The 27286-nt window shown below is 51.6% G+C and overlaps 1 long non-coding RNA gene across 1 annotated transcript; it reads right to left on the bottom strand.

Moving 5' to 3' along the window:
- Positions 1–686: 686 nt before the first annotated feature.
- LOC142262745 (uncharacterized) lies at positions 687–9499 on the bottom strand. Its single transcript, XR_012730038.1, has 3 exons — positions 9372–9499; positions 956–1045; positions 687–773 (listed from the first exon to the last, which is right to left on the bottom strand). It is a non-coding gene; the product is annotated as an uncharacterized LOC142262745 (long non-coding RNA).
- Between the last annotated feature and the right edge of the window lie 17787 nt (positions 9500–27286).

Consider the following 27286-nt stretch of genomic DNA (forward strand, 5'->3'; position numbering starts at 1 on the left):
TGCGATGCTGATGAAGCCGGGTAAGTGAAGATTTAGGGGTAAGGCATGGGTGGAACATGGATCCACTTGTGCCTGCAATGCACACATGTCAGTTGTTAAAGTCAGCTGACATGTGTGCAGTTCCCCACCAGCAGCCGGTGGAGATTACACTATGACTGCTTAGGACGTAATTTTACTGCCCGCGCTTGTTAAGGGGTTACACAAATGTCCCATGATGCAATTTCCAGACTCTGACTAAGGTCGTATAATGCCAGAAATGCGTTCATGGAGCATTTAGTAAAAATCCTTCAACTTTTTTTTTTTAAGTTACCCATGGGATTCACTTTATCCTTGTATCCATGTAGCCGGTGGTCACGGCTTTAAGCTGGAATCCCTTACTATAAAGAACTCAATCTGAAGATAATTGATTGCACAGTGAAGCTTTGCGTTTAATTTGAACTTTCATAATTAATACATTTAAATTGAAAAAAAATAAATAGATATATATATATATATATATATATATTATACACACACACACACATACACACTTTTAAAATATCTGCAGCATTAAATACATATCATATGGTGGCAGAATGCCTTTATCTACCAAGATATGTCCCTCAAAATCAGGACAGTCCAGCAGGATCCAAGATGGCTGGGAGCTAGATACATTGACACAGCAATTACATCACAATGGCAGGTGTAGAATGTGGCAGCTGTATGACATCACAATGGTAGGTTCCAGAATGTGGCAGCACAGGCGCACAGCTAAGGTGCTTTGCACTCACTCACTGCAGGAGAGTAGAGATACATGTGAGCGCTCAGAGTGGGGAAAGCGAAGAAGACAAAGGATTTGGAAACCAAAGGATGAGAAGGAAAGCGTGGCGAGAGAAACCAATTGAGAGAACATGGACATTGAAAGGAGGGTAAAGACAAGAAAAAATAATTAAAGGATAACTGCTTCTTAGCGCACCTTCACAGAGCCATGACAAGACTCAGATGTAAATGGAGGACGAGCCATTACAGCAAATCTTCCAGAGACTCAGGACCCAGTCACATCGGCCTGGTGGGCGAGAAAGGTGAGAAGTTATGGAGAATATATAACATTACTACAACTGTTCTTGTTACCCCATAGCAACCAGTCAGGCCTCAGCTTTTATTAATCATGGCTGGTTTCTATGGATAACTAGGAGAGGGTTTTTTGTTTTTTTAATTATAAAGCTTTGATAAATGAGGAGAGGTTTCACCAGACTAAGTGGGGGGGGGATGGGGATAAAATTATATATATATATATAAATAAATAAATAAATAAATGTTCAAAAAAGGCAAAGTCAGTCTGGAAGGCCTCACATTGTGTTGCTTCACTCTAGGGGCGCACATGCATTAATGCAGTTCATTTGAATAGGGGCCTAATAAGTTAGGGCAGGGGTCTCAAACTTGGCTGAGTATAAGAGTTGCATATCGAAAAAAAAAATTATTGGCGGGGCTGCATTTTTTGGTGGACCCAGTGACATTTTTTTAGTGATTCCAAATGTTTATAGAATAAAATATGCATCACTTTTTTTTTTTTTAACATTTTCGCTCGTTTATTATAACAAATGTGCACTTTTTTTATTTCAGTATATATAAAAAAGTATTTTCAATGGGGGAAAAAAAAATTAGTTTTCCCCATTTTATCCACTTCTTGTAAGTAATATTTTACAATTACCACCATATAGTAATTTAAGCCAACATTTTGTATAATGTCTCCCCATCCTGTGTTAATGTGCCCATATTGTTCCCTTGTACTAATGTGCCCATCCTGTTGCAATATCCCTTGTTATTAGTGTAGATGTGTATATATGTGCCACAATAGTCACGGGGTCTAGGTGTCTGTAGGCCGCATGTTTGAGACCTCTGAGTTAGAGGGTTCACTTACATTCTGTCAATAGTCCCTTACCCATGTAGCGGAGCTGCGTGTATTAGATATTATATGTGAGCGAGTATGTACTGTGAAGGTGTATAAAACATATAGATGGGCTCTCATGATTGGTCTGTATGGTTGCTATGATAGGGATTCGTTCACAGGATTGGAAAGCTTTTACATACCTTCTTTATGATTGGCCTTTCAGTTGCCTGGATACTGCAATGCTTTGTGTGATTGGACAGTTCTGTTACATAGGTGCTGGATTTTGGGACCTGGTGTCTGCTATAGTTGCTCTTTTTAGACATTTATCTGTACAAGTCAGACAGCTGTGACAAGGGCTACCAAACATCAAATAGCATAAGCTATCTAGACCCCCACCAAGACTCTCCAGTCATGTTTAGGCCCCCCCAGTGATGACTCCCAGCCCTCCCTTGTGGTGTATATGCCTCCTGCCCCTCATGTGGTGTATATACCCCCAGCATCTCCAGAGATGTATATGCACCCAGTGTTTCCTGTGATGTCTAGTCCCCCTGTCTTGTCTGGGCCTCATATCAGCCTCCCCAGTCTCGTATAGACCCCTCCCAGCCTCCTCAGTACCATGTAAGCCCCTCCCAACCTCTTTAGTCCCGTATAGGACCCCCAGTTCCATCTAGCCTCCCCAGTCACATTATGCCCCCAAGACCTCCCCAGTAACATCTATGCCCCACAGCCCTTCCCTGTGATGTATATGCCCCAAGTCCTGTATATCCCCCCCAGTCATGTCTAGGCCCCCCAGCCCACCTCAGTAATGTATCTCACCCCAGCATTTCCTATGTGATGTATATACAGCAGACCCACCCCAGCATTTCCTATGTGATGTATATACAGCAGACCCAGCTGACACAAACCTGGAAAAGCAGTAGTGAGAAGCAATAAGATCAATATCGCCTAATATCAAACCCGCACAAAGAAGCAGCTCCAGCCACCACAGTAGGAGGGAGTTCATTGTTTTACCAAAATATAGCAGGGTAATTTGTAAGTTCATCATTTTGTGCGGCCGACCAATGATTGTAGAAATTTCCAATTAGCCTCCTGCCCTGATTTGTACAGATGCTCACAGCACATACAGTACCCAGGGGCATACTGCTAATAGAGGCATGCAACATGATCACTTTGGGGCCCATTAGTTAAGGGGGCACGGAGTAAGCACTGACACTGTGCCCCCATCAAGAATCACACTATCAATTGTATTAGCAATTGGGGACCTGCTAGGATGGGTGAGCCTGCCAGGATGTGGAGGGAACTTGCCAGGATGGGGGACATTTATCAGGATGGGGCCATGATGGGGACAAATACCAGAATGTAGGAAGTCTATTTCATGATGGTGTCATATTTACCAGGAAGGGGGATGTTAGTACAGGATGGGGGACATTACTACATAATGAAAGGGGAGAGGAACAACTCGTATGTCTTCATAAGATTTAGAGATGTTGACACTTTGAAATGTAGATGTGAATTTCAGGATGGAATCGGATTGCATTCTAAGCTAAAAATATATGTAATATTATGCATTTTTTCCATAAAGATCGATCCAACTGCTGTCGCTAGAAAGAGCAGTGGGAGTGGCTCAGCTTCAATGTGTGTTAAGCAGGCATGAGCTTGATGCCCCCCTGCTGAAGAGAAGACTGCAAAGGTAAGTTTAAAATCAATTGTTAACATAATAGAATTTGTTAAATTACCAAGTTGGCACTTTGTAGAAGGAAAAAAAAAAAGTTAAAAAATTGTGTTGCAGTTTGGGCACTCAGCCTGTGAAAGGTTTGCCATCACTGCTCTCTCATCACTCTCCCGCTGTGTCTACAGCACTCTGATGTGTCAGAACAGCGGAGCGCTATCATGTCACCACTTTGTGCCGCTGTGCTGAGATGTGACGAAAGCAGCAGTTGAGTAGACTTGCTGAGGAGATCGGAGAGCGGAAGAAGTGAGTTTATGTATCACGGTGGCCAGACGACTATTGGGGCTGCACACTACTATATGGGGGTTGCCTAAAAGCATATGAAGGTGCATAACACTATATGGGGGCGCACAATACTATATTGAGGAATACAAGCGGTGCATAACACGAAATATGGGGTGCATTATAATACATGGAGGACATAAGGCCCATTACTGTATGGAAGACGATGTAGGGCCCATTATACTATGTGGAAAGTTTTGTCAGGCCAATTATATTATTTAAAGGCCTATGAGGGAGTCTTTATAATTTACTTATTATTGGAGTGCCATTATACTGTAAGCAAGCATCTACTCAGTATGAAAGTTTGTGTGGGGGTCTATCAGACTGTGTGTGAGCCATTATACTGTGAGGAGGGCTGTATGGAGACCATTATACCATTTGGAGAGATAATAGGGGCCATTATACTATATAGGGGCCCATTATACTGCATGGAATGCTGTGTGGGGGTGGAGGGGGTCACAGTTGGGGATCTTACTGTGTTAGGTGTCACCATTCATTGCCAGGGTAATTGAAAATGGGTACAGTAGGATGATATGCATGTGAAGAAATTTAAATATGTAATATAACAGCTTACAGCCACACAGAAAATCGAGAAAAGGCCCCAGGGGGAGGGGGCCGCCCGGGGGCCGAGAAAAGGCCCCAGGGGGAGGGGGCCGCCCGGGGGCCGAGAAAAGGCCCCAGGGGGAGGGGGCCGCCCGGGGGCCGAGAAAAGGCCCCAGGGGGGAGGGGGCCGCCCGGGGGCCGAGAAAAGGCCCCAGGGGGAGGGGGCCGCCCGGGGGCCGAGAAAAGGCCCCAGGGGGAGGGGGCCGCCCGGGGGCCGAGAAAAGGCCCCAGGGGGAGGGGGCCGCCCGGGGGCCGAGAAAAGGCCCCAGGGGGAGGGGGCCGCCCGGGGGCCGAGAAAAGGCCCCAGGGGGAGGGGGCCGCCCGGGGGCCGAGAAAAGGCCCCAGGGGGAGGGGGCCGCCCGGGGGCCGAGAAAAGGCCCCAGGGGGAGGGGGCCGCCCGGGGGCCGAGAAAAGGCCCCAGGGGGAGGGGGCCGCCCGGGGGCCGAGAAAAGGCCCCAGGGGGAGGGGGGCCGCCCGGGGGCCGAGAAAAGGCCCCAGGGGGAGGGGGCCGCCCGGGGGCCGAGAAAAGGCCCCAGGGGGAGGGGGCCGCCCGGGGGCCGAGAAAAGGCCCCAGGGGGAGGGGGCCGCCCGGGGGCCGAGAAAAGGCCCCAGGGGGAGGGGGGCCGCCCGGGGGCCGAGAAAAGGCCCCAGGGGGAGGGGGCCGCCCGGGGGCCGAGAAAAGGCCCCAGGGGGAGGGGGGCCGCCCGGGGGCCGAGAAAAGGCCCCAGGGGGAGGGGGGCCGCCCGGGGGCCGAGAAAAGGCCCCAGGGGGAGGGGGCCGCCCGGGGGCCGAGAAAAGGCCCCAGGGGGAGGGGGCCGCCCGGGGGCCGAGAAAAGGCCCCAGGGGGAGGGGGGCCGCCCGGGGGCCGAGAAAAGGCCCCAGGGGGAGGGGGCCGCCCGGGGGCCGAGAAAAGGCCCCAGGGGGAGGGGGCCGCCCGGGGGCCGAGAAAAGGCCCCAGGGGGAGGGGGCCGCCCGGGGGCCGAGAAAAGGCCCCAGGGGGAGGGGGCCGCCCGGGGGCCGAGAAAAGGCCCCAGGGGGAGGGGGCCGCCCGGGGGCCGAGAAAAGGCCCCAGGGGGAGGGGGCCGCCCGGGGGCCGAGAAAAGGCCCCAGGGGGAGGGGGCCGCCCGGGGGCCGAGAAAAGGCCCCAGGGGGAGGGGGCCGCCCGGGGGCCGAGAAAAGGCCCCAGGGGGAGGGGGCCGCCCGGGGGCCGAGAAAAGGCCCCAGGGGGAGGGGGCCGCCCGGGGGCCGAGAAAAGGCCCCAGGGGGAGGGGGCCGCCCGGGGGCCGAGAAAAGGCCCCAGGGGGAGGGGGCCGCCCGGGGGCCGAGAAAAGGCCCCAGGGGGAGGGGGCCGCCCGGGGGCCGAGAAAAGGCCCCAGGGGGAGGGGGCCGCCCGGGGGCCGAGAAAAGGCCCCAGGGGGAGGGGGCCGCCCGGGGGCCGAGAAAAGGCCCCAGGGGGAGGGGGCCGCCCGGGGGCCGAGAAAAGGCCCCAGGGGGAGGGGGCCGCCCGGGGGCCGAGAAAAGGCCCCAGGGGGAGGGGGCCGCCCGGGGGCCGAGAAAAGGCCCCAGGGGGAGGGGGCCGCCCGGGGGCCGAGAAAAGGCCCCAGGGGGAGGGGGCCGCCCGGGGGCCGAGAAAAGGCCCCAGGGGGAGGGGGCCGCCCGGGGGCCGAGAAAAGGCCCCAGGGGGAGGGGGCCGCCCGGGGGCCGAGAAAAGGCCCCAGGGGGAGGGGGCCGCCCGGGGGCCGAGAAAAGGCCCCAGGGGGAGGGGGCCGCCCGGGGGCCGAGAAAAGGCCCCAGGGGGAGGGGGCCGCCCGGGGGCCGAGAAAAGGCCCCAGGGGGAGGGGGCCGCCCGGGGGCCGAGAAAAGGCCCCAGGGGGAGGGGGCCGCCCGGGGGCCGAGAAAAGGCCCCAGGGGGAGGGGGCCGCCCGGGGGCCGAGAAAAGGCCCCAGGGGGAGGGGGCCGCCCGGGGGCCGAGAAAAGGCCCCAGGGGGAGGGGGCCGCCCGGGGGCCGAGAAAAGGCCCCAGGGGGAGGGGGCCGCCCGGGGGCCGAGAAAAGGCCCCAGGGGGAGGGGGGCCGCCCGGGGGCCGAGAAAAGGCCCCAGGGGGAGGGGGCCGCCCGGGGGCCGAGAAAAGGCCCCAGGGGGAGGGGGCCGCCCGGGGGCCGAGAAAAGGCCCCAGGGGGAGGGGGCCGCCCGGGGGCCGAGAAAAGGCCCCAGGGGGAGGGGGCCGCCCGGGGGCCGAGAAAAGGCCCCAGGGGGAGGGGGCCGCCCGGGGGCCGAGAAAAGGCCCCAGGGGGAGGGGGCCGCCCGGGGGCCGAGAAAAGGCCCCAGGGGGAGGGGGCCGCCCGGGGGCCGAGAAAAGGCCCCAGGGGGAGGGGGCAGCCCGGGGGCCGAGAAAAGGCCCCAGGGGGAGGGGGCAGCCCGGGGGCCGAGAAAAGGCCCCAGGGGGAGGGGGCAGCCCGGGGGCCGAGAAAAGGCCCCAGGGGGAGGGGGCAGCCCGGGGGCCGAGAAAAGGCCCCAGGGGGAGGGGGCAGCCCGGGGGCCGAGAAAAGGCCCCAGGGGGAGGGGGCAGCCCGGGGGCCGAGAAAAGGCCCCAGGGGGAGGGGGCAGCCCGGGGGCCGAGAAAAGGCCCCAGGGGGAGGGGGCAGCCCGGGGGCCGAGAAAAGGCCCCAGGGGGAGGGGGCAGCCCGGGGGCCGAGGAAAAGGCCCCAGGGGGAGGGGGCAGCCCGGGGGCCGAGAAAAGGCCCCAGGGGGAGGGGGCAGCCCGGGGGCCGAGAAAAGGCCCCAGGGGGAGGGGGCAGCCCGGGGGCCGAGAAAAGGCCCCAGGGGGAGGGGGCAGCCCGGGGGCCGAGAAAAGGCCCCAGGGGGAGGGGGCAGCCCGGGGGCCGAGAAAAGGCCCCAGGGGGAGGGGGCAGCCCGGGGGCCGAGAAAAGGCCCCAGGGGGAGGGGGCAGCCCGGGGGCCGAGAAAAGGCCCCAGGGGGAGGGGGCAGCCCGGGGGCCGAGAAAAGGCCCCGAGACCGGGGGCAGCCCGGGGCCCCTGACAAAAACTGCAATGTTCACATAGCAAATCTGACTTCTCATAGAACTTTCTGACTTCCCAGCAAAGTCTAACAAAACTGCACCAAAAAAACCCACAGCAAATAACACAGCGTCCACATGTAGCCTAAGGCGGGCTTTGCACGTTGTGACATCGCAAGCCGATGCTGCGATGTCGCACGCGAAAGTCCCCGCCCCCGTCGCAGGTACGATATTGTGTGATAGCTGGCATAGCGAACATGATCGCTACGCCAGCTATCACACAATATGATCGCTACGCCAGCTTTACATGCACTCACCTACCCTGCGACCGTCGCTCTGGCCGGCGACCCGCCTCCTTCCTAAGGGGGCGGGTCGTGCGGCGTCATAGCGACGTCACACAGCAGGCAGCATAGCGGCGGAGATGAGCAGGATGTAAACATCCTGCCCACCTCCTTCCTTCCGCATATCCTACGGAAGCCGCGGTGACGCCGGTAGGAGATGTTCCTCGCTCCTGCGACTTCACACACAGCAATGTGTGCTGCCGCAAGAGCGAGGAACAACATCGGACCGTCGCGTCAGCGTAATTATGGATTACGCCGACGCTGCACCGATGATACGATTACGACGATTTTGCGCTCGTAAATCGTATCATCTAGGCTTTCCACACTACGATGTCGCATGCAATGCCGGATGTGCGTCACTTTCAGTTTGACCCCACCGACATCGCACCTGCGATGTAGTGTGCAAAGCCGCCCTTAGACTTTCCCAAAACTTGTCCAGATGACGAAAATACCTTTTAGTGGTGTAGATAGGACCTGCGATGATGTCATGCCCATGTGACCGAGTGGGAGGAGCCGCTCAGAAAGCTAGAAGATCCCGATTCCTGAAGGAGATGGGAACGTGTGACCGGTAATGAGGGAAAATGGGGTTGCAGGGTGAGTGCATATGAGGGGTACAGATTGTGACAAAATGGGGTGCAGGGTGTTTGAGAGAGGGGCAAGTTTGGGTACAGGCTGTGTGACATATAGGGATGCAGGCAGGGCTGTCTGCAGGTTTTTGTGGACCCCATCCTCACGTAGACACGCACATACAGATACGTACACATACAGGCATAGGCTGGAGTCACACTTGTATGTGACTCATGCGAGTATCGGATCACACTGCCCAGACCGGCTGGCTTCTCTTCTGTCAGGAGCGGCTCTGCTGTATGTATTTCTATGATGCTGACCCGCTCCTCTCAGGAGAGCCGCGGCCGGTCCGGGCAGTGCGATCCGATACACGCAAGTGTGACTCCAGCCTATGCCTGTATGTGCGTGTCTACGTGAGGATGGGGCCCACAAAAACCTGTGGGCCCACAAAAACCCCGACCGGTGGCAGCCCAGGGCCCACAAAAACCCCGACCGGTGGCAGCCCCTGACAAAAACTGCAATGTGCACATAGCAAATCTGACTTCTCATAGACTTTGCTGGGAAGTCAGAAAGTTCTGACAACAAAACTGCACCAAAAAAACCACAGCAAATAACGCAGCGTCCACATGTAGCCTAAGACTTTCCCAGCCTCCTCAATTGAGATCATGGGTCAGTATAACTGAAAAGCTCCTCCACAGAATTTTACCTTATAGAAAAATGGCAACATATAGATCATCACCTATATTGAAAGGCTTCATATAAACTTTATTGCACATAAATATCTAAACACATCAATACATTACAAAAAAGTGCATGGTGCAGGACTACAAGCAAAATAAAGTGCCAAGTACCTAAAAGTCCAGAGGGAGTAATATCTCTAATGGGCTCTGAATGCATAAACAGTAAATCAGATATATCTCACCACCCAGCAGCATAAACACAAGTAGTTATTTATTGCACTCACCCATATTCTCCTGTAATATGTGGCACTGCTGTGTCTCTTTTGCCACTGTTTCACATGGTCTTCCTCAAGGAGTGTCAAAATGCCGTGTCCTTCAGATTATACCCCCCACTACATAATCGGTCCCAGCTGGCCCTTTAATTAGTCGCGCATGCGCAGTGCTATCTACTCGGTCAGGTGTCGCGTGCTTCAGCAGTCACATGATTTTATCTGACGTCAGGGATATTCCGGAACTCTGTGGAGGAGTAGACTGTAGCACAGGTGATTTCAATCTATTACTCCCTGTTATCAGCCTTTTCTGGGGGAAGGAGACTGTAGGACAGGTGACTGCAATCAATTACTCCCTGCTATCAGCCATTACTGGGGGGAATAGACTGTAGGACACTCGACTGCAATCTATTACTCCCTGTTATCAGCCATTACTGGGGGGAAGAGACTGTAGGACACTCGACTGCAATCTATTACTCCCTGTGATCAGCCATTTCGGGGGGAAGGAGACTGTAGGACAGGTCACTTCAATCTATTACTCCCTGTTATCAACCATTACTGGGGGGAAGAGACTGTAGGACACTCGACTGCAATCTATTACTCCCTGTTGTCAGCCATTACTGGGGGGAAGAGACTGTAGGACACTCGACTGCAATCTATTACTCACTGTTATCAGCCATTTCTGGGGGAAGACGACTGTAGGACAGGTGACTGCAATCTATTACTCTCTGTTATCAACCATTACTGGAGGGAAGAGACTGTAGGACACTCGACTGCAATCTATTACTCCCTGTTATCAGCCATGGAGGAGGAGATTGTAGGACAGGTGACCAATCTATTAGGCCGGTTTTACATCTGCGTTGTTTCGACGCAAACGGACTCCGTCACTAATGTATTAGGCTGCTTTCACACTACGTCTTTTTAAGGCTGCTTTCACACTACGTCTTTTTAACATGCGTCCTGAACGTTTTTTTGCTGCAAAAGCGGATCCTGCTTTTACATCAAAAAACGCATGCAAACGCATGTGTTACTTTGCAGGATCCTGTCACTGGATGTTTAGGGGCGGGCATTGGAGTCATGTGATCGGGAGTGATGGGAACTAAACGTGCCAGACTGGAAGCCGGCTTCTTACAACTGTGGAGGCTCGTAACCAAGGTAAACATCGGGTATACTTGCTTGGATACCCGATATTTACTTTGGTTACGAGCGTCTGCAGCTGCTAGGAGCCGGGCTCCCTGCACACGTAACCAACATAAACATCGGGTAACTAAGATAAGTGGTTACCCGATATTTACCTTGGTTACGAGTGTCCGCAGCTCTCAGGTGGAGGAGAGGGAGGGGGAGAGACAGAGAGGTAGGAGAGAGAGGGACTGATCACGCGAGACTGGTTCTGGGCATGCTCAGTAGAGCAAGCAGGATCCTGTCTATCAGCATGCCAGCGTTCACATGCGTTTGCGTGCTGTTTAGTCAGGATCCAGCGATTTGCAGTATTTGGACGCAGCTCAAAAACGCTACATGTAGCGTTTTTGAAAGATGTTAAAAAACTGCAAGTCGCTGGATCCTCACTATAACGCATGCAAACGCAGGTGAACGCATGTTAACGCGAGTCCATTGCAAATGCATTGAAATGAAAACGCATTTGCACTGGATCCGTTTTTGCGTTAAAAAAACGTTCAGGACGCATGTTAAAAAGACGTAGTGTGAAAGCAGCCTAACATGCGTCCTGAACTTTTTTTAACGCAAAAACGGATCCAGTGCAAATGCGTTTTCATTTCAATGCATTTGCAATGGACTCGCGTTAACATGCGTTCACCTGCGTTTGCGTGCGTTATAGTGAGGATCCAGCGACTTGCAGTTTTTTAACATCTTTCAAAAACGCTACATGTAGCGTTTTTGAGCTGCGTCCAAATACTGCAAATCGCTGGATCCTGACTAAACAGCATGCAAACGCATGTGAACGCTGGCATGCTGATAGACAGGATCCTGCTTGCTCTACTGAGCATGCCCAGAACCAGTCTCGCGTGATCAGTCCCTCTCTCTCCTACCTCTCTGTCTCTCCCCCTCCCTCTCCTCCACCTGAGAGCTGCGGACACTCGTAACCAAGGTAAATATCGGGTAACCACTTATCTTAGTTACCCGATGTTTACGTTGGTTACGTGTGCAGGGAGCCCGGCTCCTAGCAGCTGCAGACGCTCGTAACCAAAGTAAATATCGGGTATCCAAGCAAGTATACCCGATGTTTACCTTGGTTACGAACCTCCACAGTTGTAAGAAGCCGGCTTCCAGTCTGGCACGTTTAGTTCCCATCACTCCCGATCACATGACTCCAATGCCCGCCCCTAAACATCCAGTGACAGGATCCTGCAAAGTAACACATGCGTTTGCATGCGTTTTTTGATGTAAAAGCAGGATCCGCTTTTGCAGCAAAAAAACGTTCAGGACGCATGTTAAAAAGACGTAGTGTGAAAGCAGCCTTAAAAAGACGTAGTGTGAAAGCATCCTTACAGTTCATTTATTTACAGTGTAAGCGCGACACCATGTGGACGCATGCGGGTAGTGCATGAGGCATGCTGTCGCTCTTCAACTGTAAATAAATGAACTGTAATACATTAGTAACGGAGTCCGTTTGCGTCGAAACAACGCAAATGTGAAACCTGCCTTTCTCCCTGTTATAAACCATTACTGGGGGAAAAAGACTGTAGGCACTCAACTGCATTCTATTACTCCCTGTTATCAGCCATTACTGGAGGGGGAGACTGTAGAACAGGGGACTTCAGTCTATTGCTTTCTGTTATCAGCCATGGAGGAGGAGACGACTATAGAACAGGTGACTTCAATCTATTACTCCCTGTTATCAACCATTACTGGGGGGAAGAGACTGTAGGACAGGTGACTGCAATCTATTACTCCCTGTTATCAGCCATTACTGGGGGGAAGAGACTGTAGGACAGGTGACTGCAATCTATTACTCCTTTTCCATTTTGGTCCATATGAGAAGACCAGGACTATTAATGACCGCCAGTAGTGTAGCTACCGGGAGGTGGCAGAGGGGGCAGTTGCCCTGTGCTCAGAGGAGGTCCACTAGGCGCTTCCACCTATGTGCGCACGTTGCGTCGTGTCACTGTAGAAAATTCTGCAGTGATTTGGCAGCTCATGTGCGCTTCAAATCGCTGCAGACACTGCATAATGGATGTAGTGTGTCTGCAGAATAGATGGCGATTTCACGCGCTCGGGATGCCGCCTCTCCCATAGACAGAGTGGGAGCAGCATCCAAAGCGCACGAAAGAAGTGACATGCTACATTTTTAAATGCAGAGATTTTGTCAAATTTTTGACACTCAAATCGCTGCGTTCAAAAAAGCATGGTGCGCACGGATTATGCACACTCTTCATAGATTGTGCAGGGGACGCAGGACACATGCATATACACTGCAGTGCTATAGACGCAGCATAAATGCATGCAATACGCACACGTGCGCACATAGCCTGAGTGCTGCAGAGGCAGAGCAGAAACTTGTCCAGATGACGAAAATACATCCTAGTGGTGTAGATAGGACCTGCGATCTTGTCATGCCCATGTGACCGAGTGGGAGGAGCCGCTCAGAAAGCCAGAAGATCCTGATTCCTGAAGGAGATGGGAACGCGTGACCGGTAATGAGGGAAAATGGGGTTGCAGGGTGAGTGCATATGAGGGGTACAGATTGTGACAAAATGGGGTGCAGGGTGTTTGAGAGAGGGGTAAGTTTGGGTACAGGCTGTGTGACATATAGGGATGCAGGCAGGGCCGTCTACAGGTTTTTGTGGGCCCCATCCTCACGTACAGGGGCGGACTGGCCCACCAGGAGGTCGGGAGAACCCCCGGTGGGACCCTGCTATTGATGGCCACGCCCCTTAGGCACCGCCCCCCTACCCCTCCGGGCCCCTTATGGATATGTGTGAGAGGACGTGATGAGATCAGCACATTGCTGACGTCATCACAGTGCTGCGGGCGCCACACTGGATTCATCAGGCAGCGGTAAGCGCTCCATGGAGGAGCCAAAGAGACAGGTGTAATTAATGGGGATGTGTGGGGAGGGTCTGAGGACACATAACGGGGAACATTTGTGAAGGAGACACAGTTTTGTGACAGGCAGAGGGGGAGTGCTGTATTCCGAGGGAGGGGGGAGGCAGGTGTGTGTAGTGATAGGGCAGTGTAATTTGTGTCTGCAGGGGGTGATGAGGGGTGCAATGTATTATGTCTGGGGAGGGGGTAATGGAGGGTGCATTGTATTGTATGTGGGGGAGGGGTAATGGAGGGTGCTCTGTATTGTGTGTGTGGGGGGAGTGATGGGGGGTACATTGTAGGTACATTGTAGTGTGTGTAGGGGTGATGGAGGGGTGCATTGTGTGTGTATGGCGTGATGGGGGGCATTGTGTGTGTGTGTAGGGGGTGATGGGGTGCATTGTATTTGTGTGTGTGTGTGTGTTTGGAGGGGGTGATGGGGGGTGCATTGTATTGTGTGCGTGGGGAGATGGTAATGGGGGGTGCATGGTATTGTGTATGTAGTGGGTAATGGGGGGATGTATTGTGTGTGTGTGTGTGTGTGTGTGTGTGTAGGGGGTGATGCATTGTATTGTGTGTGTGTATGTGTAGGGGGTGATGCATTGTATTGTGTGTGTGTGTGTAGTGGGTAATGGGGGATATATTGTGTGTGTGTAGTGGGTAATGGGGGATATATTGTATTGTGTGTGTGTGTGTGTAGTGGGTAATGGGGGATATATTGTATTGTGTGTGTGTGTGTTTGGGGGGAGTAGTGGGGGTGCATTGTATTGTGGGTGGGTGTGTGTAGCGGGTGATGGGGGGGATGTACTGTGTGTGGGGGGGTAATGGAGCGTGTATTGTGTGTGTGTGTGTGTGTGTGTGTGTGAGGGTAATGGGGGTGCATTGTAGTGTGTGTGTGTGTAGGGGGTGATGGGGGGTGCATTGTAGTGTGTGTGGGGGGTGATGGGGGGGTGCATTGTGTGTGTGGGGGGGTGATGGGGGGTGCATTGTATTGTGTGTGTGTGTGTGTAGGGGGTGATGGGGGGTGCATTGTATTCTGTGTGTTTGGAGGGGGTGATGGGGGGTGCATTGTGTGTGTACGGGCTGATGGACAGTGCATTGTGTGTGTGTGTGTGGGGGGAGTAATGGGGGTGCATTTGTGTGTGTGTGGGGAGTAGTGGGGGTGCATTGTATTGTGGGTGTGTGTGTAGGGGTGATGGGGGGTGCATTGTATTTGTGTGTGTGTGTGTAGCGGGTGATGGGGGGATGTACTGTGTGTGGGGGGGTAATGGGGGTGCATTGTAGTGTGTGTGTGTGTAGGAGGTGATGGGGGTGCATTGTATTGTGTGTGTGTGTGTGGGGGGTGATGGGGGGGTGCATTGTGTGTGTGGGGGGGTGATGGGGGGTGCATTGTATTGTGTGTGTGTGTGTGTAGGGGGTGATGGGGGGTGCATTGTATTCTGTGTGTTTGGAGGGGGTGATGGGGGGTGCATTGTGTGTGTATGGGCTGATGGACGGTGCATTGTGTGTGTGTGTGGGGAGTAATGGGGGTGCATTTGTGTGTGTGTGTGTGTGTAGCGGGTGATGGGGGGATGTACTGTGTGTGGGGGGGTAATGGGGGTGCATTGTAGTGTGTGTGTAGGAGGTAATGGGGGTGCATTGTAGTGTGTGTATAGGAGGTGATGGGGGTGCATTGTATTGTGTGTGTGTGTGTGTGTGTGTGTGTAGGGGGTGATGGGGGGTGCATTGTGTGTGTATAGGGGGTGATGGGGGTGCATTGTAGTGTGTGGTGTGTGTGTGTGTGTGTGTGCAGGGGGTGATGGGGGGTGCATTGTGTGTGTGTGTGTGTGTGTGTGTATAGGGGGTGATGGGGGGTGCATTGTATTGTGTGTGTGTGTGTAGGGGGTGATGGGGGGTGCATTGTATTGTGTGTGTGTGGGGGGGGTGCATTGTATTGTGTGTGTGTGTGTTTGTGTGGGCGGGACATTGTATTGTGTGTGTGTGTGTGTGTGTTTGGAGGGGGTGATGGGGGTGCATTGTATTGTGTGTGTTTGGAGGGGGTGATGGGGGGTGCATGGTATTTGTGTGTGTTTGTGTGTGTAGGGGGTGATGGGGGATGCATTGTATTTGTGTGTGTGTAGGGGGTGATGCATTGTATTTTTGTGTGTGTGTGTAGGGGGTGATGGAGGGGTGCATTGTGTGTGTGTGTGTAGGGGGTGATGGGGGAGTGCATTGTGTGTGTGTGTGTGTGTGTGTGTGTGGGGTGTGATGGGGGATGCATTGTATTGTGCGTGTGTGTGTGGGGTGTGATAGGGGATGCATTGTGTGTGTGTGTAGGGGGTGATGCGGGGTGCATTGTGTGTGTGTGTAGGGGCTGATGGACGGTGCATTCTGTGTGTGTGTGGGGAGTAGTGGGGGTGCATTGTATTGTGGGTGGGTGTGATGGGGGGGTGCATTGTATTTGTATGTGTAGCGGGTGATGGGGGGGATGTAGTGTGTGTGTGTGTGTGTGTGGGGGGTAATGGAGCGTGTTTTGCGTGTGAGGGTAATGGGGGTGCATTGTAGTGTGTGTGTGTGTGTGGGGGGGGGTGATCAGGATTGTATTGTGTGTGTGTGTGTAGGGGGTAATGGGGGATGTATTGTGTGTGTGTGTGTGTGTGTGTGTGTGGAGAGGGGCGCTATAAGCTATAATTACATTTAATTCTCAAAATTTTTGTTTCATTCACCTTTTCCGTTCTAATATTTTACAACCTGAACGACCATGGCTTGCCCCCCCCCCCCCTAGTTTTGATCCTGGGTACGCCCATGCACAGGCCTGAGTGGGCCCTGGCACCCAGCCTTTCAATCGTAAACTTCAGTGATCGTACAAGTTCTGTACGATCACTGAAGTTTTCGCAGTTGCAGGACCTTTAGTGACATCACATGTGTCATGTGACTCACCAAAGGTCCTAGCGGTTCACTGTGGGAGTCCCCAGGACTGCACCGACCGCGCCGGTATTCAGATGTATGCGTGTCTTTCAGGCGCGCAATATATTTGTACAGTGCGGCCGGTGACAGGAGGGAGAGCAGCTCTGCTCAGCCCCGCGACGTACCGTAATCACCAGGGCTGCATAGGAGCGCGCCTCAGTCCTGCACCGACATAATCATCACCGGGGCCGCAGCTGCAGGAATGAAGAAGAGGACGCGCAGGCACAGGTAAGCGCTCCAGAGGAGCCGAAGATGTACTTTTATATGAGGGGCTGCAGGTGGGGGAGGAGCAGTGTTATTTTACAAGTGGCATTAAGAAGCGGTGGGGGACTTTATGGAGCATATTATGGGTCAGTATTAATTTTCACCTCTTTTTTTTTGCAGAAGGATACCCAGCGTGGTTCCTTGAATGTTCTACGTGTGGAAAAAGCCTGGATCTACTACCCCTACACGGTGACAGGTATCTCCAACAACACACGGCGTTGGGAACCAATCAGAGCTTGGCTTTCATTTTTAATCCTGGATAGAAAACATGAAACATGATTTCTGATTGGCTGCTAAGGATCTGATGGCCGCTGTTCTCTCTGATGCCATCCTGATGTTGCTGGTGGCCATTTTATGTGTAAAAAAAATACTAATTTAAAAATTGTGGTTACCCATAGCAACCAACTAACAAGCAATTGCCATGGGCAACACATGAGCCTCACAAGTGTTTCTTTTTTTTTTTTCTTTTTTATATAATATAATATATATAAGTCCAGCAATGTAGACCAGCTCACTCCTGTGAACCACCTGGAACCTCAGCTGACCTGGTTAACTTCGTTGTGCCCGGGTCAGGATGTAGGAGTCATCCATACAAATGTGAACAACAACAGAGCAAAGTCCAGCAATAACGTGAGCAATCCAGGATGCTGTTAAACATTTTTTTTCTTACTTTTTATTCATAGATCCATTAAAATACAGTGGTCCAAGCAGTTCAAAACAGCATTAATGCAGGAAAGTAGTGCAGATAGGACTACGCGTTTCAGCGGTAAAATCCGCCTTCTCTTCTGAATCTCTTCTGGACCGTGAAGAAGGCGGATTTTACCACTGAAACGCGTAGTCCTATCTGCACTACTTTCCTGCATTAATGCTGTTTTGAACTGCTTGGACCACTGTATTTTAATGAGAAGGAAAAAAGGTGATCCAGCTCAACTGGGGCAAAGTCCGGCATGCAAGGATAACACTCTGGCAGTGCAAGGGTCCAATAGAAGAAAGAAAAATCCAGCTTCCGGAGTAGTAGTAAAACTGATGCAAAATTTTATTAAAGGACGTAAAAATTAATGTGATGACAAAAATAGGGAGCCCATATGCGGCGTAAGGCTACGCGTTTCGAACGCTGCCTGCGTTCTTTGTCAAGCCTGAGTGAACATGTCTTGCTCACAAGCATTTAAACTCACTCCTACCAATGGGAGGAGTGTGTTTAATCAGAAAGCACATGTGCCAGCATGGGGTAGATAACATACAAAGCAACAATACAAAAATTCAACAATAAGTGAACAGATTTTTTTATTTTTTCGTATATACAGAAAAGATTTTTGATATTAAAATTCCACATAAAAAAACTCTATCATCCGAAATGTACATGCGAACATTATCTACCAAGATTTAATAATGAAACATGACATCTCGTCTCAGATTAAGACCATTGGGTATTCTAGTTCCCAAATGAAATATCCAAAAAGCCTCACGTGTGAGAACCTGATGTTGGATATCACCACCACGAGAAGAGATTTTAACTTTTTCTAAGCCAAAAACACGCAGGGAGTCAGTATTGCAATTGTGATGTGAAATAAAATGTCTGGATGCCGATGAGAGATTTCTGGCTGGAATAACGGGGCCCTTAGAATTATAAATATCCCGGATATGTTCATTAAAACGCACCTTGAGTTTTCTCACTGTACAACCAATATAAAGTAGGTTGCAGCTGGTGCACTTAATGCAATAAACCACATTGGTGGTATTACAATTAATGTACCTCGAAATGGAATATGTGGCAGTCTCACCAGTATTTGAAAATGAGCTACAAGGTAAGGCAAATTCACATGTGCGGCAGCGTGAGGTGCCGCACCTAAAAAATCCCTTGTGTTCAAGCCAGGTGGAAACAGGTTTATTTTTTACAAAAAAACTAGGTGAAAGAATGTTGCCCAGTGAAGGTGCTTTTTTAGCAACCACATTGCAACCAGATTGCAGTATGGTTGCAAGAACAGGGTCTTCATTTAAAACGGTTAAATAACGTTTAATAATATTTTTGATGTGATTAAATTGTGTGCTGTATTGTAAAGATAGCACTATTTTGTTATGCAATTTCATATTATTCTTATTGTTTTTACATTCAGAGTTTTTATTTGAAAAATCTATCAAATGGTCACGTTTTTTATTTTCTACTATCTTGCGTGCTCTCTGAAGTGTCCAGGATGGATAACCCCTTGCACTTAATCTGGATTCAGCTGATCTGACTTCATTGTTATACACAGAATGCTCACTGCAATTACGCAAAACCCTGGTAAATTCACCCACTGGTACAGCTTTGATTGTATGATTAGGATGACTACTCATGGCATGTAAAATTGTATTTCCAGCCAGTGGTTTACGATAAATACAAGTGGATATAATCTGGTTAGGCATGCCTGTGAAAGTCAAATCCAAAAAATTAATTTTATTATTGTCACAAAAATGGGTGAATTTTAGATTGAATTGATTATTGTTTAAATAATTCATGAACTCCAGAATTAATAAGATGGGACCATTCCAAATGAATAACTGGTCATCAATAAATCTACCGTACCAGTGGATGAATTTACAGTAAGGGTTATTAATATCATATAAGTATTTTTCCTCCCAATGAGCCATAATCAAATTCGCAATTGAAGGCGAAAATTTAGCACCCATAGAAACTCCGTGGTACTGTAAATAAAACTGTTTATTGAACACGAAAAAATTATGCTCCATCAAAAATTGCGCAACTTGTACGATATAATTTTGAAACGCTGAAGAATAGGAGCTATATTTATTCAAATGAAAAATCAAAGCTTGTATAGCTACAGATAAAGGAATAGTAGTGTACAATGATATAACATCGCAACTAAGCCAACTAAAGCCTGTTTGCCAAATTTTATTGGAGAACTGATCAAGAATGTCAATACTATCTTTGATGTACCCTGGAGTTCTATGGGTTAAAGGCTGCAGTATTGAATCCAGCCATTCACTCATGTGTTCATTGGAAGAGCCGATACCTGAGACTATTGGCCTCATTGGGGGAGGTGATATTCCCTTGTGTGTTTTGGGTAAGGGTACCTTCACACTTAGCGATGCAGCAGCGATCCGACCAGCGATCTGACCTGGTCAGGATCGCTGCTGCATCGCTACATGGTCGCTGGTGAGCTGTCAAACAGGCAGATCTCACCAGCGACCAGTGAACAGCCCCCAGCCAGCAGCGACGTGCAAGCGACGCTGCGCTTGCACGGAGCTGCCGTCTGGAAGCTGCGGAGACTGGTAACTAAGGTAAACATCGGGTATGGTTACCCGATGTTTACATTAGTTACCAGCGCACAGCTGTGTGTGCAGGGAGCCGCGCACACTGAGCGCTGGCTCCTTGCTCTCCTACCATAGCTACAGTACACATCGGGTTAATTAACCCGATGTGTAATGCAGCTACATGTGCAGAGAGCAGGGAGCCGCGCACACTGCTTAGCGCTGGCTCCTTGCTCTCCTAGCTGCTGTACACATCGGGTTAATTAACCCGATGTGTACAGCAGCTACATGTGCAGAGAGCCGGAGCCGGCAGCACAGGCAGCGTGAGAGCTGCAGAGGCTCGTAACTAAGGTAAATATCGGGTAACCACCTTGGTTACCCGATGTTTATCTTGGATACAGCTTACCTCAGCTGTCAGATGCCGGCTCCTGCTCCCTGCTTGCTTCATTTGTCGCTCTCTCGCTGTCACACACAGCGATCTGTGTGTCACAGCGGGAGAGCGGCTTTGAAGAAAACGAACCAGGGCTGTGTGTAACGAGCAGCGATCTCGCAGCAGGGGCCAGATCGCTGCTCATTGTCACACACAGCGAGATCGCTAATGAGGTCACTGCTGCGTCACAAAAAGCGTGACTCAGCAGCGATCTCGGCAGCGAGCTCGCTGTGTGTGAAGCACCCCTAAAGCGTGCAGAGTCGGGGTAACAGGATGTTGTACAATGAGATAATCCCTTTGTTTCTCAGTAATATAATTCAAATGTACACCTTCATCAATCAATCGGACAATCAATGCAGAACATTTCTCAGTAGGATCAAAATCCAATTTTTTGTATACAGTGGGGTCGTTGAGCATGGATTCAACCTGGGTGCAATAAGCCAGTGAATCCATTACTACAACAACCCCACCCTTATCTGACATTCTAATTACAATAGCAGTCATTGTTTCAAGATCCTGCAGTGCTTTTCTTAATTTAAAAGACAAATTGTGCCTGGCAGGTAGAGTGTGAACACTGTCATGCAGCTTTTTTAAATCCTGTTCTATTAAATCCTGAAATCTATCCATGCATTCAACCCGTGAATTTATTGGATAAAATGCAGGGTTTTTTGGAAAAAACTGAGTAGCTTGATCAATGGAATTATCATCAGCAGTATTCACACTCAAATCCTCCAAGCACAACACTGCACGTTGTTCTGAAAAGTCATAAGAACGATAAGGGTTAATACTGACAGGATTATTCACATTAGAAAAATTTTCACCAACAGCATCATGAAAAAAATGTTTTTTAACAGTGAGAATTCTCATAAACCTGTTTGTCACGAACAGCCGGGGAAGTCCCTCAGAAATCCGCAGCTGTTCACTGATTTGTTACACACGACTACTCTCTAGCGCCCCCCTTGTCTGCAGGCCACTTTTGGTACTGCAGGACAATGCATAAGATGAGGCTGCTGAGCTGATAATGCCAAATATTGGAGGTCTCACAGCAAGGGTAAATGTATATCTCTGATTCCTGCTGGTGGAATATTTATATACCTCGGTACCCTTAATGATAGCACTCCAATAATTCTATGCAATAACAATTACGCTGCCACCACCCAGACTTTCTACAGGTAGCTGGGGACCCGTTTCAGATAGCATAAGGCCCTTCGGGGTTTTGGATTCGTATATAAAGCATAAGGAAAGAAACTCTTAAATTTTTATATATTTAATCCGAAAATAGGCAGTGTTTAAAGAATATACAGGAATTTACAAAAGGGAACAATACACATTACGGCATAACAGTTACATAAAATAAAAGGTATAAACGTGAAACTTACTAAGCTTGTGCCATAGAAGTGACGTCTGCTTAGGGAGTAGGAGGGAACTCCAAGAGATGTTAGAATCGGCCAGCATCACCCTTCATGATGCCCTCCTCGTGCTGACTGGGCCCCCCCAGACAGGAACTGTCTCTTATGCTCTTGCTAGCCCCCCTTGCCTGTGACATCACTTTACAGTCACTTGTGGGCTGTGCTCTGATGTTCACAGAGTTCCATAATTCTAGGGTTTTTCATATCTTTGCCCCTGGGTCACACAGGTGAAAGATATTAGCGTCATATTTAATATCTCGATTTTACAGTTACATTGATACCAAACACAACGCCTCTAGCACAATTTTACTGGCCAATACTAATTTGTCGTGATTCCGTCGATCTCCTCGTCAGGTGAGACGGTGCGCTGGGTTCCGCACGACGCAGGGATTCTGGCAATGTGTTTTTCATCTTTCTAGCATTAAAGTCGCACTTCAAAACCTGCTTTGGGAGTTTTCCCGCCAATATTACAAAGAATTGTCTTTCTCTGCAGCTTTTGGCTTTTCTTCTACCATCACCCAAAGTCATAAATACCTTAAGCTTCCAGGCCAATCAGATAATCGCCATGACGACCTGTGGCTGGTGAAGAAGAGGGGGATGAAGTCCCTTCAACAGCTCTACATGACACCTCCCCCTTTTTGAGGTAGCATGGGAGATTGATTTGCCAATCGTCTCCTAAGCCTACCTCGCTGGCATCCCCCTGCCGGGACAGCCCATCAGCGTTGCCATGCTCAACACCCTTCCTGTGTTGAATGGTAAAGTCATACTGCTGTAGTGCCAAGCTCCACCGCAGTAGCTTACCATTGTCGCCGGCCACCCGATGTAGCCAGCTGAGAGGGTTGTGGTCTGTCACTATGGTGAAGTTGCGTCCATATAGGTAGGGCTGCAGTTTCCGCAGGGCCCACACTATAGAGAGGCACTCCTTCTCCACAGTGGCGTAGGCCACTTCCCGGGATAAGAGCTTGCGGCTGAGAAACATCACCGGATGCTCTTCTCCCTTCCCATTTACCTGGCTGAGTACTGCACCAAGGCCAAACGCACTGGCATCTGTCTGAACTATGAACCGTCGGGTGAAGTCCGGAGCTTGTAGGATTGGGGAACTGGCGAGGGCAGCTTTTAGTGCCCTGAAGGACCGTTCACAGTCATCTGTCCAGGTGACTACTTGCGGTAGCTTCTTTTTGGTGAGGTCCGTCAACGGCTTAGCAAGAGCACTATAGTTAGGAACGAACTTCCTATAGTACCCTGCCGTACCCAAGAAGGACATCACCTGCTTCTTTGACTTGGGGGTAGGCCAGGAGGTGATGGCATCAACCTTCCCTGGCTCTGGTTTCAGGGTCCCGCCACCCACTCTGTGTCCAAGGTACTGTACCTCAGTCATGCCGATCTGACACTTCCCTGGCTTTATAGTAAGACCAGCGCTTTGGATCCGCCTGAGCACCTGCTCCAGGTGCCCCAGGTGTTCCTCCCAAGTGGGACTAAAGATGGCAATGTCATCCAGGTAAGCTACTGCAAACCCTCCTAGTCCCTCGAGCAGCTGGTCGACCAATCGCTGGAAAGTGGCAGGAGCATTTCTCATGCCAAAGGGCATGACAAGGGATTCATACAGCCCGAATGGGGTGATGAAGGCGGACCTTTCCTGTGCTTCCTTGGACATAGGAATCTGCCAGTACCCTCGACTCAGGTCCATGATGGTCAGGTACTGGGCCCCGGCTAAGCAATCCAGTAACTCGTCGATGCGTGGCATTGGGTACGCATCGGGTGCTGTGATTGCATTTAGCCTCCTGTAGTCCACACAAAACCGGGTTGTCCGGTCCTTTTTGGGAACCAAGACTACAGGCGAGGCCCATGCACTTTTGGACCTCTGGATCACTCCCAGGACTAGCATTTCATCGATCTCCCTTTTTATGTCCTTTTGTACCTCTAGGGAGACACGGTATGGGGGTTGACGAACTGGGGAATGACTCCCTGTGTCCACCTGGTGGGTGGCTAGGGATGTCTTCCCTGGGACATTCGTGAAGGTCATCAGGTAGGGCCGGAATACCTCCCGCAGCTGGGACTTTTGGTCCAAGGATAGCTGTGGGTTGAATGCCGCCTCCTCGATAGACCCTCCATCCCGGGCTGAGGCGAGCAAGTCCACCAAGACTTCACTTTCGCCTTCCTCGGGAAGACTACACACAGGAAGAGCAAAGGCTTCCCTGTCATGATGAGCTTTCATCATGTTGACATGGAAGACCTTTTGCCTCTTCCTGGCATGGTCGATGGTGACCACATAGTTTACGTCATTGAGGCGCTGATGCACCAGGTATGGACCCTCCCAGGCCGCCTGAAGCTTGTTCTGGGTCATTGGGACTAGGACCCACACCTTCTGACCCACTTCGTACACCCGCTCTCGAGCGTGTTGGTCGTACCATCGCTTCTGGCTGGCCTGGGCTTGCGCCATATTCTCATGCACCATATGCGTCATTGACTGCATTTTGTCACGGAGCCGAATGACATACTCCACAACGGACACTTCTGGGGAATTCAGTTCCTCTTCCCAGGATTCCCTTACCAGACCAAGAGGCCCCCGGACTCGTCTGCCATACAGGAGCTCGAAGGGGGAAAACCCCGTTGAGGCCTGTGGTACCTCTCTGTAGGCAAACAGCAGGTGTGAGAGATACCGCTCCCAGTCGCGTCCATGTGACTCAACCAGCATCTTAAGCATCTGCTTAAGTGTACCATTAAATCGCTCACACAAACCATTGGTCTGTGGGTGATAAGCGCTTGATATCAGATGCCGCACCTGCATTTTCTTACAGAGAGCCTCCATTAGACGAGACATGAACTGAGTCCCCTGGTCGGTAAGCATCTCCCTGGGAAATCCTACTCGGGAGAATATGGTCAAGAGGGCATCTGCCACCTTATCGGCTCTAACTGAGGACAGAGCCACTGCCTCCGGATACCGGGTAGCATAGTCTACCACAGTAAGGACGAACCGTTTTCCAGAGCTGCTGGGGACGGCCAGAGGCCCGACAATGTCCACAGCGACCCTCTGGAAAGGCTCCTCTATCACCGGCAAAGAGATCAGGGGAGCTTTGGGAGCAGGCCCTGACTTTCCCACTCTTTGACATGTGATGCAGGAGCGGCAGTAGTTGGCAACATCTGTCCCCATTTTGGGCCAATAGAAGTGGTGAGACAGCCGGGCCTTGGTTTTGCTAACCCCCAAGTGTCCGGCGAGTGGGATCTCATGGGCAATCCGCAGCAACTCACTCCTAAAGCGGTGAGGCACCACCAGCTGTTTTTCCTTCAGCCACTCTTGTTGGGGGTTACAGGGAATTGTCTCCCGGTACAACTTTCCCTGGTCCCAGAATACCTTCTCCTTATCGGTCTCGGAGGAGGGCTTCTCTGCGAGGTCCCTTAACGTCTTTAGACTGGCATCAGTTCGTAGAGCCACCTGAAACTCTTGGCTAGAAGCAGCCAAAAGTGACGTTAAGGTTCCAACCTCACCAGGACCCTCTGGGACCTGCTCTGGGTCCGTAACCAGTTCCGTTATCCCTCTGGGTGAAGAGGTGTCAGCAGGCAAGGTTTCATTTGCGTTCTGGGCACTCTGACTGCGGGTGACAGCACCGATGAAGGCTGTCTCCCCGGGGAATAACCACTCTTCCCCATCAGCCTGACAGGTACTACTGGCTGTGTCACTGTCCGCTGTGACACTGCTCAGCTGCACTTGACCACTGTCCTCGTGGTTCTCATGTCTGCCTCCATCTCTGTCGGTACAGACACTTGCTACCTTGGGGTCGTCCTCAGCCACGTCACCCTGCCGCGTGGCATGGCTGAGTTCCCCTGTACAAATCTCCACTTTATTACCATGCACAACATTTGTAATTACGTTCTGGGTATCCGCATTCGGGTCGCATGACTTATCAACAACATTTGCATCACATGATTTAACAACATTTGCATCACATGACTGATCAACAACATTTGTATCACATGACTTTTTGGATTCGGGAGGATCATCAGGGAGAAATTGTGCAACTAATCGCCCCAGATCAGTCCCCAATAAAACATTGGTTGGTAGATGTTCATCCACCCCCACTTCCCTCCACCCTCTCCCAGCACCCCAGTCGAGGGGAATCAGGGCCATTGGGAAGGAGTGGTGGACACCCCCCGCCAAGGCGACAGTCAGGAGTTTTCCCGGGATAAAGTTTTCAGGGGGTACCAGTTCAGGGCGGACCAGTGTTCTGTCGGCCCCAGTGTCCTTGAGCCCCACAGTGGGGGTTCCGCCTACGGTGACGGGGTGTAGGTTTTCGCAGGCCCTACCACCCGCCTTCCTTGCCAAAAGGACAGTTCCAGTGGGCCCTTGGGCCTTGGATGTGGGGTTCCTCTTCTGCCTCTCTGGGCAACCAGAGCTGAGGTGTCCAGGCAGGTTGCAGGAAAAACACCTGCGAGTGTCAGAGGTGGGCCGGGCACTGGTGGATGAAACAGGACCTACGGGAGGTCGGCTGGTAGGGGCAGGGGTGGTTGTAGTTGTCATCTTACCCCCTTTCCAGCTAGTGGTGGACGGCTTCCGCACCTCCGATGCACGGTTGGCCACATAGGCGTCGGCAATCTGGGCTGCTTTTGAGGCCTCCTTGGGCTCTCGGTCCATAACAAACTGTCGAACCTCCACAGGACAGACATGTAGGAGTTGGTCCTTCACCATGAGGTCCTTTAACTCCTCAAAGGTTGTAACGGACAGTCCTTGGATCCACTGGTCAAAGGTGCTCTGGAGCCCACCCTCCAGATCGCTGTAGCTGTCATGAGGTCCGAGCTGGAGGGTCCGGAATTTTTTTCGGTACACCTCTGGAGTCAGCTGATACTTCCGTACTAGGGCCTGCTTGATGGCCCCATAGTCTCCACTCTGCTCTTGAGGGAGACTGGCAAACGCGTCCAGGGCCTTGCCTCGCAGCCCTGGGGTTAAGTATCGTGCCCATTGTGTTGAGGGTAACTGGTACTGCAAGCAAATCTTTTCAAATCCCCTCAGAAAGGTGTCCAAATCCCCGTCCTTTTCCATCACAGGAAAGTGCTCCGGTCGGGGCTTAAAGCTGCTGGCATTATTGGACTCACCGTTTAGTGAGGAAGATGTCTGCTGCCGGGCTTTGAGGATATTCAATTCATGGTCTCTCTGGGCTTGGCGCTCTCGCTCGGCTCTCTCAGCCTCTCGCTCGGCCTGAGCCTGGCGCTCGGCTCTCTCAGCCTCTCGCTCGGCTCTCTCAGCCTCTCGATATTGCTGAATGAGGCTTAGCCGTCCCTGCCGGTCATCTGCAGCGAATTGTTGTAGAGCCATCTTCAGGAAAGAGTCCATGTTGCCTCGGTCACTGCTCTGGCTTGCAGTTGATGGTGGGGACTCTGCAGAAGCACTATCCTGGGCTTGGCTTGCCTCCTCTTCTTCAGCACTGGGGGAATGAACGTGCTCTGCGTCCCATTGTAAAAGTTCTTTAATGAGGTCCTGCCTCGTTTTGCCATGGCCATCAATCAACTTGGATCTGCAGAGTGCAGCAAGAACTTCCTTCTTCTGCTGATTGTACCGGCTTCTGTCACAGCCTCCATAATTGCCAAATAAAAGATAG

This window comes from Anomaloglossus baeobatrachus, unplaced genomic scaffold (assembly GCF_048569485.1).
Source record: "Anomaloglossus baeobatrachus isolate aAnoBae1 unplaced genomic scaffold, aAnoBae1.hap1 Scaffold_2515, whole genome shotgun sequence".
Classification (NCBI taxonomy): domain Eukaryota; kingdom Metazoa; phylum Chordata; class Amphibia; order Anura; family Aromobatidae; genus Anomaloglossus; species Anomaloglossus baeobatrachus.